The 15,483-nt window shown below is 47.3% G+C and overlaps 1 long non-coding RNA gene across 1 annotated transcript in view; it reads right to left on the bottom strand.

Annotated features, from left to right (window-relative positions):
- Window positions 1-324: 324 nt before the first annotated feature.
- LOC119968680 overlaps window positions 325-15,483 on the bottom strand; it is a 28,745-nt gene continuing 13,586 nt past the window's right edge. The window contains exon 2 of the long non-coding RNA XR_005461179.1: window positions 325-813. This is a non-coding gene — a long non-coding RNA (uncharacterized LOC119968680). The remainder of the gene's footprint in view (window positions 814-15,483) is intronic.

Here is a 15,483-nt window from a genome sequence, read left to right as displayed (position 1 = left end):
TTAATCTGTAACTGTGCAGGGTTCCGCAAGGTGAGGACTACTCGGCTGTGTAACTGTATGGAGTTCTGTTCATTTGGTGGTTCAGTGTTCCTGTTAATTTGACAGGGTAAGGACTACTTGCAGGATAACATTGCGACGTTCCTATTTATTCACCATAGATGAATGTTCCCGGTCCACAGACTCAGCGGAGGGTGAGCCACACTCAACACATCAGGACTGGAAGAAACTGCTCGGTTTAGGAACAGTGCATTCACTGAATAAAATAAATTCATCTTGTCGCCTGTTCTGTAATTGTGTCGAGTTCCTGTTCTTTCAGCAGAGCAATTTGGCAGGATAAGAGGCAACACCACTTGACTGTGTTTCTTCATTATAATGGCATATGCTGCGCCTCACTGCTGCCCTTTACAGCATTGCCTCTTGCTCATCGTATCTTGTTCATCGGAGCAAGCTAATTGATCTGTCCTGATAAGCTAATCAGTGGTTGTAAGCACCCGAAGCGTCCTTTCATCTTGCTGATAACGCCTCCAAGTTGCAGCCTGCGACGTTCGTGAATCTGCTTCCCATTCACTCCAGCGAAGACACAGGGGGTGGGGGGGGGGGAGCTCACTGTGCAAAGACAGTGCAGTTATCTGGTTAGCCTGCTGGTTATTCCCGTGCCAGGCTCCAGGAAGTCTATGATGCTCAAACCAAATGTAAATATTGAAACCATTTTGAATCCCACACATTCCTTAGTGCGCTCAAATGGCTGGAAGTTGGATTATTTGGGACTACATGGTGGCTGGTGGCGCTCCAACAAGCAGCTTGATCTCAAGGCTGATTATGTTGCAGAGAAGGAGAGAATAATATTAGTAACAGTTAGCAGCAAGTTTTAAAAAAACACAACCGCTCAATTTATATGTCTATATAGAATATACTAATAAACATGTGGACATACAATAAAAAGTTAGAATATAAAGGATGTCTCATTTATAGTACAACAGTATATTACACAACACAATGTGTGTTTTTTCTCCTCTAATCTTACAAATAGAATCATTGATCACTTCGGTTTATCAGCGCATCTGGAATTGCCCAGCAATCAACGCATCTTGGTGGGTTTTTAAATTAAAAGGCGGTCTTGGTACATCAGGGATTAACCGATACGGGACAAGGTGAACGTACTGATGCAACCATCAATTCACGCGAAACAGAGTGTAGATGTAAACTGTGGGTTTAATCATCTAAAACAGTGCCTGCCTGCGACTGATCTGCTCCTGAGAGCCGCCTACAGGGCTGCTGCTCTTTATACCTCCCCTCGAGAGGAGGAGCCGGGGCGGAGGCCACAAGGGCACCAACATGATACATCACAGGTAATAACTTACAATGGTCCACAGGTGGAGCCCTCATGGACAACAGCGTGGTACAGTTACATATATGGTGAATGGTTACTGCAATACGTTCACCACATTCACCCCCTGTTGAAAAAATGAAGTCCGGCGGGGGTGATAGGTTCAAAGGTTCAGCCTGTCTGGTGCCCAGATTGTGCGCTGTGATCACCGAAGCGAGATTGCCACAAGTTTACTCGGGGTGACCAGAGTCAAGAGCTGAGCATTCACACGCACTGGGGAGAGGAGGGAGGGGGAGGGGCGGGGGTCCCTTCAGCTACCCTTCCAGATGTTCAAACCAAAATTTGCTGTGCATTTTTTTTAAAATCCCACTTTCCACGCTGGTGAGTGAGTGACCCCGATTGTTGTGACTCTACACTCGCCATCTTGGGACGGATTGGCTGCAAAGTTCCCGATGCCTTCCCTTCCCTTTCTCGAGTTGAGTAAAATGTTGCAAAGTGAACAGTTTGCAAATGTCAGTGAAATGTGGCATTTATTTATACTCCTGAGGCTGACTATAATTCACCCGCAGGCATAAAAATCTTTTTTTTTTAAATCCAAAGGTGTCTGTGAACTATCCTCTCATCCCATAATTTGGGGGGTTTTTTTTGTTGTGTGTTTTTACAGGAATACAAAGTGAGAAGTGAAGTGACCGGCTGGCGAAACTCTGCCATTTTGATCACAGTGGGTTGATTGATGGGGAGCAATTGGACTTGCAGCCATTTCATGAATTAAAAGCTGTTCTCGTCGTGCATTTGCTCCTCAGCAGTGAATATTCTCTGGCAGCAGCTCATATTGCAGCCGAAACCCTTCCTTTCTCTTTACTATCTAACAATGCCTTGATTAATAATTGATTGTGGCGCAAGTTAATTTAACCATTGAAAATCGACACTATATTTCTGATGATTATACATAGACACATACATAGGAATTAGAAGCAGGAGGAGGGCCATTCGGCCCTTCGAGCCTGCTCCACCATTTATCCTCATCATGGCTGATCATCAAGTTCAATACCTTAATCCGGCCTTCACCCCATATCCCTTGACTCCTTTAACCCCAAGATCTATATCCAATTCTATTAATACAGGAACAGAAACGGCTGACCTGCATATGAAAGCCACTGTTTTCTATCATTTCCGGTAGTTTTTAAAAATTCTTTAATGGGGTGTGGACATTGTCATCGTTCGCTGCCCATCTCGAAGTACCCTCAAAATTGAGTGGTTGCAGGCCATTTCAGAGGGTGAAGAGTCAACTATGTTGCTGTGGGTCTGGAGTCAGAATGGGCGGAACAGTAGCATAATGGTTAGCACTGTTGCTTCACAGCTCCAGGGTCCCAGGTTCGAATCCCAGTTTGGGTCACTGTGTGGAGTCTGCATGTTCTCCCCGTGGCTGTGTGGGTTTCCTCCGGGTGCTCCGGTTTCCTCCCACAAGTCCAGAAAGACGTGCTGTTAGATAATTTGGATATTCTGAATTCTCTCCCAATGTACCCGAACCGGTGCCGGAATGTGGCGACTGGGGGATTTTCACAGTAACTTCATTGCAGTGTTAATGTAAGCCTACTTGTGACACTAATAAAAATGATTACTTGATTGGTGTCCATCCACTGCCTTCGACATTCACTCCCTCCACTACCAATGCACTATGGCAGCAGTTTGTACCTTCTACATGATACACTGCAGCAACTCACCATGGCTCTTTCAACAGCACCTTCCAAACCCATTCAGCGGGATTCTCTGCTGGGTCGGAGAATCTCTGGGTGGCGGCGTAAATCCCGCCCCGCCACTCCGATGCCGGCTGCCGTATTCTCCGGCACTGGTTTTCAGGCAGGGGTGGGGATCACGCAATGCCGGTCGGAGGCCGTTGGCAGCGGACATCCCCGACAATTCTCTGGGCCCCGATGGGCCGAGCGGTCGTCAGTTTCTGGCCAGTCCCGCCGGCGTGAAATGGACATTGTCCCACACGGCGGTACCTGGCTAGTAGGCCGGCTGGTGCGGTCCTCGGGGGGGGCACGGAGGGATCTGGCCCCGGGGGCCCCCCCATGGTGGCCTGGCCCGCGATTGGGGCCCACTGATCTGCGGGCCAGCCTGTACCATGGGGGCACCCCTTCCTTCCGCACCGGCCTCTGTAGGGCTCTGCCACGGCCGGCGCGGAGCAGACACCCCCCTGCGCGTGTGTAAGTATACGCTGGCTGGTCTGTGCATGCGCGGCATCACGCCGGCGGTTCTGCACATGCGTTAACTCACACTGGCCCTTCGCCGCCGGTTGGCGCGACACCAACCCCTCCGGCACTGGCCTAGCCCCCGGACGTGCGACGGATTCCAGAACTTCCGGTTGGCCCGACGCTGGAGTGGTTTGCGCCATTTTGTTACGTCGCCGTTGTGCCATCGGGGGATTAAAAGGGGCAACAGCAACCGATGCATGGAAATGCCACCACCTGAAAGTTCCCCTTTGAACCACACACCATCCTGACCTGGAACTATATAATCTTTCCTCCATTGTCACTCAATCAAAATCCAGTAAATTCCTCCCTAAGAGCACCATGGATGTACGTACATCACATGGACCGCAGCGGAACAAGAAGATGGCTCACCACCACCTTCTCAAGGGGAATTAGCAATGGTCAATAAATGTTGGCCTAGCCAATGCTGCCCACATCCTTTTGAATGAATATTTTAAAAAACGAAATGACCTGGTCAGTATCACACTGCGGTTTGTGGGATCTCGCTGGGAGAAAATGGCGGCCATGTTTCCTGCATTGACTACATTTCAAAGGTAAAACACTTTGAAGCATCATCAGTTTGTGAGAGGTGCTTCGTAACTGCAAATCTTTCTTTCACGCCTTAATTTTGAAGAGGAGGCCCAAAGACTACATTAATGATTGTTCGGGGATAACCACGGCATAAAGATACATTCCATGAAAACTCCTTTGAGATAATACTCCATCCACTACCAGAAACTGACACTCAGGGTGCAGTCAGAACTAAACTAAAGAATGACTGTGAAGCTCATTTATATTTTAATTATACCCCATTTTAATGTATGCATGGTACTAAATCAATAGAGCTCATCAATTGATTCTGTACATCACTAGATTGTGCCGGTTTCATCTATCTTATCTACAGCACCACAGAATATAGTCACTAAAGTTTAGTGTGCAATTATCATTTGCATAATGAGATTTTGTGCCATTCTCATACAGGCCGCGTGTCTTCCTTCCGCTTCAAATGGCATCCGGTAGACACCATGACGGTCAGGTTTGTATGGGCACAGGTAGAAAAGCTCACTTACTCCCTGAAGGCCACAGGAAAGAGTGACAAAGCACAGTCATTTTGGGGGAGGACAAAGTCAGCCTCTTCAGGAAGTGTCACGTTTCAAGTTAAAGGAACGCCACAAAGTAACGTGCATTTCAAAAAAGAAGCTTTGTTTCACGTGGAAAAGGCACTGAGCAGCCAGGCACCTTCAGTAATCCAACTCCCGGATGCTGTAAATAAAGGAGAGTGCAGCGGGATAGTAACCAAAGGGGATCGTACGGCACACCGGATGTGAATCAGACATCCAGATCTTCCAATCAGTGGCAATGCTTGACACATTTCGCTTCACCCCAACAATACTGCTCACTTTCGGCCAGGATATCTGAAAACTGACAGCAGCAGAAATGGGTCGGTGCAGACTCTCCGTGGCAAAGCGAGTAAGCATAGGAGAGACAAAGGCAGAAAGGACAGGCCCCCATTATCTGACACCACCTGCTGTGTTAAGGTAATTTTTTAAAGATCTCCAGTCTATCAGAAAGTGAATGGGTGAGTAGGTAGTCGGGTCAGGTGGGCGGTTGCGTCAGGGGGTAGTCGGGTTGGGGGGGGATAGTCAGGTGGGGTGGGTTATTAGGTGGGGGGGGGGGGGTAGAGAGGTTGGGGGGTGGTAATCAGGTCAGTTTGGGTGAAGGGTGATTAGGGAATCGGTGGTGAAGCTCAGTTTGGTTATGCTGGCTAATCTCTGAGTTAGACCAGTATTAAACAGCTAAACATTCCCTGGATAAATTCCATGTCTGTGGCGCAAGACTCTGACACCAAAATCAGTGTCAGCAGGTCCCAAGGCAGCACAAATCAGCCCATTGCGATATCCTGGGCAATTTCAGCACATGTGCTGGACATCCACAGGATCCCAACACAAAGCACTGACTTAAATCCAGACATGGAAAAATTGAGGCCAATATTTTTATATGTCACCGGCTTGTGGGTTGTGGAAAAAAATTATTCCCAGCGAACAAACTAATTTTTATGAATGAAAACAGCACAACGTCCTCTCTGTATCCATCCCAGGTAAAGGAATTTCTGTTACCGTTTGACTCGACATTGTGTGCCAGTTTTACTGAAGGATTTCAGGGTTTCATTGGTGCCTGTTGTGTTCTAACTAAAATAGGACTGTATGATAGGGAAACGGGGCGGCATGGAAGCACAGTGGTTAGCACTGTTGCTTCTCAGCGCCAGGGGCCCGGATTCGATTCCCAGCTTGGGTCACTGTCTGTGCGGAGTCTGCACGTTCTCCCCCGTGTCCTCCGGGTGCTCCGGTTTCCTCCCACAGGTACCGAAGGCCGTGCTTGTTAGGTGAAATGCACATTCTGAATTCACCCTTAGTTTGATAGGATTGGATTTGTTTATTGTTACGTGAGGTACAGTGAAAAGTATTTTTCTGCGAGCTGCTCAAACAGATCATTAAGTACATGAAAAGAAAGGGAAAAGAAAATACATAATAGGGCAACACAAGGTACACAAGATAAATACATAGACACCGGCACCAGGTGAAGCACACAGGAGTATAGTATTAATCAGGCCAGTTCATAAGTGTTCCCAAGTGTATACATATGGGGCCGGATTCTCTCAGACCATGCCAGGCCGGAGAATTGCCGCCCCAATGCCGGTCTGCCGATTCTCTGGTGAGTGGAGAATCGGTGCCATTGGCGCCGGTGTCGTTGGCACGGCGCCGGTCGGTCTACGCAGCCGCCCCGGTGATTTTCCACTGGGAATGGGCCGAGTAGCCGCAAAGAAAATCCTAGTTCCGCCGGCGCCGTCCACGTGTGGTCTTACCCGGCGGGAACTCGGCGTGCATCCTTTCGGGGTGGCGTGGTGGGGTGGGGGGGTGGGGGGGGGGTCAGACTCCGGGGGGCCTCTGCTGTGGCCTGGCCCACGATCGGGGCCTACCGATCGGCGGGCCGGCCTCTCGGGCTGGGGGCCTCTTTTCCTCTGGGCCAGCCCCTGGAGCCCTACGCCATGTTGCGCGGGGCCGGCGGGGAGAAGGAAGCCACCGCACATGCGTGCAATCGCGCCGGTCGCAGCGTGAATGAGCAGACCCATGGCACACATCTGAGGCCGTTATCGGCAGCTGGAGCGGCGTGGGTCACTCCAGTGCTGTGCTGGCCTCCTGCAGGGCTCAGAATCGCTGCTCCCGGGGGCCTGTTGACGCCGTTGTGAAATGTGACGGCGTTTACGACGGCATCAACACTTAGCCTCAGGATCAAAGAATCCCGCCCATGATATCCTTTAAGTGTCCATAAGTGTATCCCAACAGGCGCAGTAGTGTGGCAACTAGGGGATTTTCTCAATAACTGCATTGCAGTGTTAATGTAAGCCTACTTGTGACACTAATAAGGATTATTATTAGTTTGAAAGATGATTGATTTGGTTTGGCATTCAGCTCCTGACACAGCTGGTCTGTGAACTAGATGGAAGCAGCTGCTAAAAGTTTAAACTGTTCCAAGTCTCCAGCAATGAGGCCCTGCTCGTGCCTCTGTTGGACAGGACTTGTGGAGATGGCATAGCCACACCAGTATCATCTCTTCCAGTGAAGCACACACAGAAGGGGCTAAAAACAAGGAGTGCCAGCCCCTCACTGGCCACCAGGATTAAAAAAACAAAACCAAGAAAGGAGGCAGCAACCCAATGGAACCAGGTCTGACTTCAAATTCTTTCCCCATCTGCCCAACACAGAGGAATTTTAAGGATTTAAACGGCAGCGAAAATAAAGCATGACTGAAAATGTAAATAATCCTTTACAAATCCTGACACGACACAGTTGACCTTGGCAACACATCACAGCACATCCGATCTCCAATTTTTCTGATGGAATGTATATATATATTCAGAATTTCTTTCCTTGAAAAGCAATTGAAAAACATTAACAAAGTATTAAAGGAATGAATAGTCGCCTCTGAAAAAATCAGAACGTTAGAATGCTTTTGTTTTTGCACATATGCCGAGTGTGTTCTGAGTGTAAGATACAAATCTTTATCATGTATGCCATATATTTATCGTATAAAATGCTTTTATTAATCTTTGTTACTTCTTTAGCATACATTTACCAATGTCCAATATGTTCAAATTATTAACCGTGAAATTTTCCCATTTAAACCGACCCCCCCACCCCCCCGATTTATCGACAAGCTAATCCCATCCGTTTCCAGAGCTATAATTTGAATGAATCTGTATTTCCAAAGTATCAGTCTACTTGCCGAATCTATCCTAACATCTATTGATCCATCGAATCTATCTGTATGTCTACCTATTCAATCTCGCCACAAATCTACCCTAAATGTCCATCCTCTGTCCCCTTTCAATCCATCTACACGTCCACTCGTCAATCAATGTATCGATCGAGTTAATGTTTTTCTGTCTCCCTCTGCTAGTTTGTCCATACAGTCTCCCGTTTGCATATGCAGTATTGCACACCCATCTATCTATATATCTCTATCCCTCTGTCACCTTAACTTCCACTTCCTACAAACCATTCTTTCCAGGCCTACCAAGTCATGCATTTTTAATGCAGAAAATACAGCCAGAGGCTTGATTTCACTGCATTGCGATTTTACTAAAACAATAACTATCAATCACATAAATTTCTTCCCTCAGACATAAAGGGCTGTTCTTGCCTAATTATTTTCCAGAGTATTGCTGCCAAGCCTTGTGAAGGTTGAGTTTGTTCAACAAATACCGAGAAGCGGTTTAACATTGCCGTAGAACGAAACGGTTAAGCTTTTTTCAACATCAGCGAGAAGAGAATTAAAGAACATTTCTTTCACGGAGACCTGAATGGTAAGCCAAGCCTTTCTGAGATATCGTGCCCGGGAGACATCTAGAGCCATGTTGTTCCAGGAAAATGAATTTGAAGCTAGCTCTGACAAAAGGGCTGGTTGATTCCTCTCGACTGGGCATATGAGATTTCAGTGTCTGACCTGGGACTGCCCAACAATGGGAAAATTCTCTGTGTCGCAACACTGTCATTCTTTACATATAATTTACAGTGCAGAAGGAGGCCATTCGGCCCATCGAGTCTGCACCGGCTCCTGGAAAGAGCACCCTACCCAAGGTTAACACCTCCACCCTATCCCCATAACCCAGTAACCCCACCCAACACTAAGGGCAACTTTGGACACTAAGGGCAATTTATCATGGCCAATCCACCTAACCTGCACATCTTTGGACTGTGGGAGGAAACCGGAGCACCCGGTGGAAACCCACGCACACACGGGGAGGATGTGCAGACTCCACACAGACAGTGACCCAAGACGGAATCGAACCTGGGACCCTGGAGCTGTGAAGCGATTGTGCTATCCACAATGCTACTGTGCTGCCCTTCTTATTAGGAAGAAAAAAAACATTTTAAGGGTGATAGTTCTTTCAAAGAACTGACAACTGACACAGGCTGATGGGCTGAATGGCCAACGTCTGTGCTGTATCATTCAATAGTTATATCTTCCCAAGCAGAAAGGTTGAGCAGAAGAAAATAAATTAAAAAGGACATTCTCTGCAGCCCTTATGGGAGGAGTTGGCACCTGCTGGGGCAAGGGCTGAAATACGTGATAAGGCATATAACTGGCAAAAACTTGACATATGCCTGGCACTCCCATTAACAACAGGAGACCTGCAATTGAAAGGTCTTAACATCCATTGCCATAAATAGTCAAATTTATTCCATTATTCTCCATTGCATATTTCTTAGGTTTTTAATCCAGTATTAAACATTTATGTAAAGAGCTAGCATTAGGGCTGTTGTTTAATTTATTATATTAAACTGGTCTAGTTTAAGTCTAGACTAGTTTAAGTAAAGCAGCTCTTTGCTGTCCTTTTCATACTTTTAATGACCCAATGAATAATGCAATGTTTACAGTGTTTGCATTCATTGGGGAAAGCCTCTTTAATTAGAACATTACACACACACACACGCACACATACATACTTTTGAAAAAGAGAGGGATTGAGTACATCGTTAGCTACTGTGGTGATTGTCCCTTTAAGGGCAACACAGCAGAGCATGGGTCAACTGGCCTTGGTGACCAACTGGGACACCCCGGGGGATGGAACTCTCAAAGATAGGAGACATGTGGGTGGCTAGGTATAGCCATGAGGCTGCTGATTCTTATTAATAAATACTTTATTATTCACAAATTAAGTCTATGAATGTGCTTCATTTAATTTGGCGAGGAGGATAAAATTATTATGACACTGTCTCCGGCCGGACATCTGTGAGTTTCCCAGTCAGGGGGCTGGTTTACCTCAGTTGGCTGGACAGCTGGTTTGTAAAACAGAGCAAGGCCAGCAGCATGGGGTCAGTTCCTGTACCGACTGAGGTTATTCATGAAGGCCCTGCCTTCTCAACCTTTCCCCTTGTCGGAGGTGTAGTGATCCACAGGTTAAATCACCAATAGTCAGCTCTCCCCCTCAAAGGGAAAAGCAACCAATGGGTATCTGAGACTGTGATGATTTTACATTACCAGGGCAGCAATTGCTGCACTGATGGGCTTCAAGCAAACAGAGAAGTTCTTAACCTTTTAAAAAGAAGGAAAGTTAACAAGTTTTTATGAGAGCGCTGGGTCTCCAAGTATGGGAGAAATAAACAAGCTCTATAGAAGACGTTAAAAGATGAAATAATGAACAGAAAACTTGAAAAAAAGTTGCAAAAATTCAGTTAAATTAAGGAGAAATTAAGAGACAATGTAGAATAAGCTGAACTCCGTGAAAAAAGGCAACAAGAAAATAAGGGCAAGCCCAGTGAAAAATTAAATAGGGAGAATAAGAGCTTGAAGAAGGGAAGCTTGGTGATGAGAAATTAGCTGAAGAGGTAAAAACATTGAAATTGATAGCAGAGTCAGCAATTCAGATAGGGAAAGAAACTGTGATTAGGTGCCAGAACAAGATTGCTGAAATGGTAACCCTAAAGGAAAAGCCCAAGAACAAATACGATGTAAAAGGTGCTGAATTGAAAAGCTTGAAAGAGACGAAACATGACCACATGGCAGATCACTCTACCAGAAGCAGAGTACTTTGACCATTCCTTCACATGTGGCTGACCAAGATTGTGAAAGAACTGTCAAGGTGTAAGACTTAGTTGTATTGTGATGATATGTGCCTGCATGTATTATATTGTAAGGTGATCGGCAGAGCGAGGGTAACATGGAAATGGAGAGTGGTATTGTCCACAGAGTAATATATGTAGTCACATTGTCAGAGAACAGTCTAAGACAGAACTCAGTAAGCAGTTCTATGCAAGACCATGGGCATAATTCTCTGTTTGGGAGACTAAGGGCGGGATTCTCCGTCCAGAAGCCGGAAGCACAAATCACGATCGGGCACAGAATCACGTGTCAACTGAAAAATCGAAGATTCTGCCCGCGCCAAACGGAAAGCCATGCTCTGGCGCCTAGATGGTGGTGTGGATGCGTTCCACACCCCGCGCTGGCGTGGACATACAAATTGTAGAGTAATGACCGTTAGCACATCATTAACAGGCCCAACCCAGTTGTCTCCGGCCACTCGAAATGCTCCGCCTCCACCAGGCGGAAGTGACAATGGCGAGGTTCACTTGTGGTATTTAAAAACAGGCACCGTCCGTGGCTGCTGAGGATGAGAGAGGAAGCAGGAAAAGCATCTGAAGGCTGTCGGCTTCCGGTTGTGTGGCTGGCTGGGGGGACGTCTGCCAGGGCCTGGGGAGTATCGGGCGAGACAATCAGGAGATGGGTCATGGGCCGAGGGTGTCCCCCCGTGACCAGGGTAGCCGTGCACGGACCACCATTGCCACGGCCAGGAAGGCAGCTATCTGGCTGTGCACTCTACAGACTGCGCACCATGTCCCGTAAATGTGCAGAGCTGTAAGGGTGCCTCCCCCTTTCCCCCCAGGCTTCCCAAAGGAACCCCCAAACCCCAGTCGACCCATAAACGGGATGGGCATGGCCCAGTGCAGCAAGTGGCCCACCAGGTTTTGGTAACCCTCAGTGCACCCATCTGAGGTGTTGCCCCACTACAGGGGGAGCAGGGGGAAAGCAGAGCTCATCCAGTACAGCGGACGCATGCACCATGACCTGGGCTATCCCCCCTGGCACATTACCCCTCCAGGGCAGATGCACTACCAGCCAGCCCATCCCGCATGAACACTGGCCAGCACCCGCCCACTGCACATACTACCTCCGCACAAGTGGGTATAACCTGCGTGTCGCACTGAGGACCCAAGGCACGCTATAGTTACAGCCCCAACAGGTGCTCACCCGCTAGCCCAATCCCCTCTGGTACCCATGCTTGCACTTATGCCATCGCGCATGGCACCAGTCGGTGTCACACTATGCCCCCTCCGCATCAGGTGGCACCCTGCTAGCCGGGGAGCACATGGCCCACCCAAGGAGGGCAGCCATGGCTGACCCCAGAGGAGGGCGCGGGACAGGGGACACAGAGCGTAACACTGGCAGGGACGAATGGTGGCCAGGAGGCCCCAGTAACAGCCACCGATGCAGCTAGGAGCGCAGTGCAGAGGGACGAATGTCGGGGGAGCAGCTGGGGGTTGGGGCCAGGACTGGGAGGGCTCAAGAACTCATCACTGAGCCATCACCACTGCGATAATAAAAGGCCCTCGGTAGTGGATCCAGTTAGATCCTCTGAATTATTCCACTAAGACTGGGCCCCTGGCTTGGATGTCGGGGGACGGATCATTTGTAAACAGATAGATATCTTGAGGAGTAGAGAGACACTCCAGCAGTCAGTGTTGCCACCTGGCACTGCTTTCGAACCCATATGCACCAGAGTACCTGATCGACCCTATTATAGACATAACTAATGCCTCTGGGGAAGCAACTAGTAAGGAACTGCCTGTACCAGGAGAGGTACCTGTTATTGAAGTTACTGTTAATGTTGATCCTGTGGAAACATCTCAGACAATAGAGTTAGGTTGCTCTACAAGAAACAGGAAAAACCCTCAAAGGCTTGATTTACCTTGTCTGTGCGGAGTCTGCACGTTCTCCCCATTCTGCATGGGTTTCCTCCAGGTGCTCCGGTTTCCTCCCGCAGTCCAAAAACGTGCATGTTCGATGGACTGGCCATGCTAGGTTGCCACTTGGTGTCCGGCGATGTGCAGGTTGGATGGAGGTGCGGGGATAGGGTGGGGGAGTGAGCCTGGGTGGGGTGCTTTACCGGAGAGTCGGTGAGGACTCGATGTGCCGACTGGCCGCCCTCTGCACTGTTTGGGATTAACTACAATTGTTTAACTCATGTACATAATGTATAGTTAGAATTTAGGACTGGGTAGGTTAGTTATTGAAGGTTGTATATTGGAGTTAAAGGGAAAGGGATGTGGTGATTCGTGTTTATTGTCCCTTTAAGAACAACACAGCAGAGTAAGGGTCGCCCGGCTTGGGTGCACAATGGGGACTCAGAGGGAGTAATCACCCCAGAGACTATCCTTTTAGGCAGGAGACATGGAGCTAGGTGCAGCCCTGAAGCTGCTGTATCCTTATTAATAAATACTTTTTGCATAAAAAAATTAAGTCATGACACGCACATACTTTTGAAATAGAAGGGGGATTTTGAGTACATCGTCAGTTACTGCCCTTTTACCGACACTTGACCTGCCAGACCGAGACTCCATGAAGAATGCTTGGATAAGTCTCTTCAACCACAGTAAGGATCCTATCTGAAGTGAGCTCACTCAACCTCAATCTATTTTTGAACAGTGCAGATTCACAGCATAAATCTGCCGATAATCAATGCTGCTTGGGATTAAATTGTCACTTTCATTTAAAGATAGCTCGGCCTCACCATGTTATATCTGACTCGCATGATGCAACATCGTAGATGGGAGGGTGGTGGGGGAGGGAGTGGGGTTTTGATCTCCACCTTAATTCATGGCTTTGCAAATTTCCGTCTGCTTTATTAAGTAATGTCGAGGAAGCTAGCCATTATAACATGGGGATCCAACTGAAAATGCACAGTGCAACAATATCGATATAGTTCTGTTGATTCGGTCACGTTCTACAAAGTTGTGATCCTCCCACAGAGCTTTGAGTGCTGGAATTCAGATACGTGGCTTACATAGAATTTACAGTGCAGAAGGAGGCCATTCTGCCCATTGAGTCTGCACCGGCTCCTGGAAAGAGTACCCTACCCAAGGTTAACACCTCCATCCTATCCCCATAACCCAGTAACCCCACCCAATATTAAGGGCAATTTTGGACACTATGGGCAATTTATCATGGCCAATCCACCTAACCTGCACATCTTTGGACTGTGGGAGGAAACCGGAGCACCCGGAGGAAACCCACGCACACACGGGGAGGATGTGCAGACTCCGCACAGACAGGGACCCAAGCCGGAATCGAACCTGGGACCCTGGAGCTGTGAAGCGATTGTGCTATCCACAATGCTACCGTGCTACAATGCCACAATGCTACCGATGGAGCTCTCTCCACCCGAATCCCTATTTACCCGAATCCCTATCCATCCGAATCCCTCTCCCTTCAGCATCTGAGTCAAGAATGAAAACTCATAACATTCAGCATTGTGCACTCATCCTACAAGGTTTGTAGATGCTTGATGAACATTGGATGGGGCTGTACTCAGCAGTTAACCCATGCAATCCCTATTCTGAGAATACTGAGTGAAAAAGGTGCCATTTCTCATCATGGCATCTCTCTCCTTAAACACAAAAAACACTAAGTGAAAAGAAGAAAATGTAAATGTTATTTTGCATATCTACTGAACATAACGATGATAATCATAAAAATAGTTTCCATCTGGTTGACTTTGATATTTTGTTCCTCAAAAATGACCGAAACCATCCTCTATATTTTGCCCTAACTACACACATTGTAAACCTAAGAAGAATTAAAGAACTTAATACCAAATGTATCAGCAAAAATAATGATGTGCACAGCAATCTTCGTCAACCACAGTGGGCCAAGGTACTCCTGTTTATGCACAACTGCTAAGCATTGCAGAATCAGTTCTCCAAAGAATTCCCTTTCGGTGGTCTTCGCAAACCAGAATTGTAATCATAACAATTCTGCCAAATTGAAACCACTTCCTTCGCAGAAAAGCTGCAGGGGCTTGAGAAGCTTTTCCTTCTGAAAGCTGAAGAAATTCAGCCTGTTGCTTGCACTTTAACAGTTTTATCGTTCTTAGTTTAACCATCAGTAAGTTTGGGTGAGAAGGAGCGTTAGTAGAGGTACACTGGAAGCCTAATGGATTTGAGTGGATAATGAGATAGCAGCACAGGACAATCATTTCAATCACGCAAATGTTTAAGCTTCAGACTTACGCGGACAAAAGCCTTTCTAAAAAATTATTATGGGTCACTGACAAAATATGATAAACAAAAGCAAGCGTAACGTCAAAAAGATCATTGTCACAGCCCAGAAGGACAAAACAGTAAAAACAGGGAAGTAAGAATACTGGTCTGAAGTGATCTTGCATACCTTAAAGCGGAACACCAGTAACAACTCGGGAATAAGAATGTTTATCAGAACTGTCTTTTCCTTCTGAGAGGCTTGTGAAGTGAAGGGTATTGTCCTTTCTGTGTGTTTAATGTCTGTTTGGAACTTTGGGATTCCTTTCCAGTTGTTCTTCTTATCAGATAGAAGATGGTCTACTTGTTAGTGTTTTCCAACCCTAACATCATGCTTCCTCTGTGAACCTATCGGCAGCTATTGACCTTTTCTTCTTTATGCCATTGCATTCCATCCAGACATGAACCCTTGGGTAGAGGGGTCAATTGCTAGGGGGCATGGGTTTAAGGTGTGAGGGGCAAGGTTTAGAGGAGATGTACGAGGCAAGTTTGTTTTACACAGAGGGTAGTGGGTGCCTGGAACTCG

This window comes from Scyliorhinus canicula, chromosome 7 (genome assembly GCF_902713615.1).
Source record: "Scyliorhinus canicula chromosome 7, sScyCan1.1, whole genome shotgun sequence".
In the NCBI taxonomy this organism is placed as follows: domain Eukaryota; kingdom Metazoa; phylum Chordata; class Chondrichthyes; order Carcharhiniformes; family Scyliorhinidae; genus Scyliorhinus; species Scyliorhinus canicula.
The sequence above is the reverse complement of the archived record's forward strand: the minus strand, read 5'-3'. Positions and strand labels throughout refer to the sequence as shown.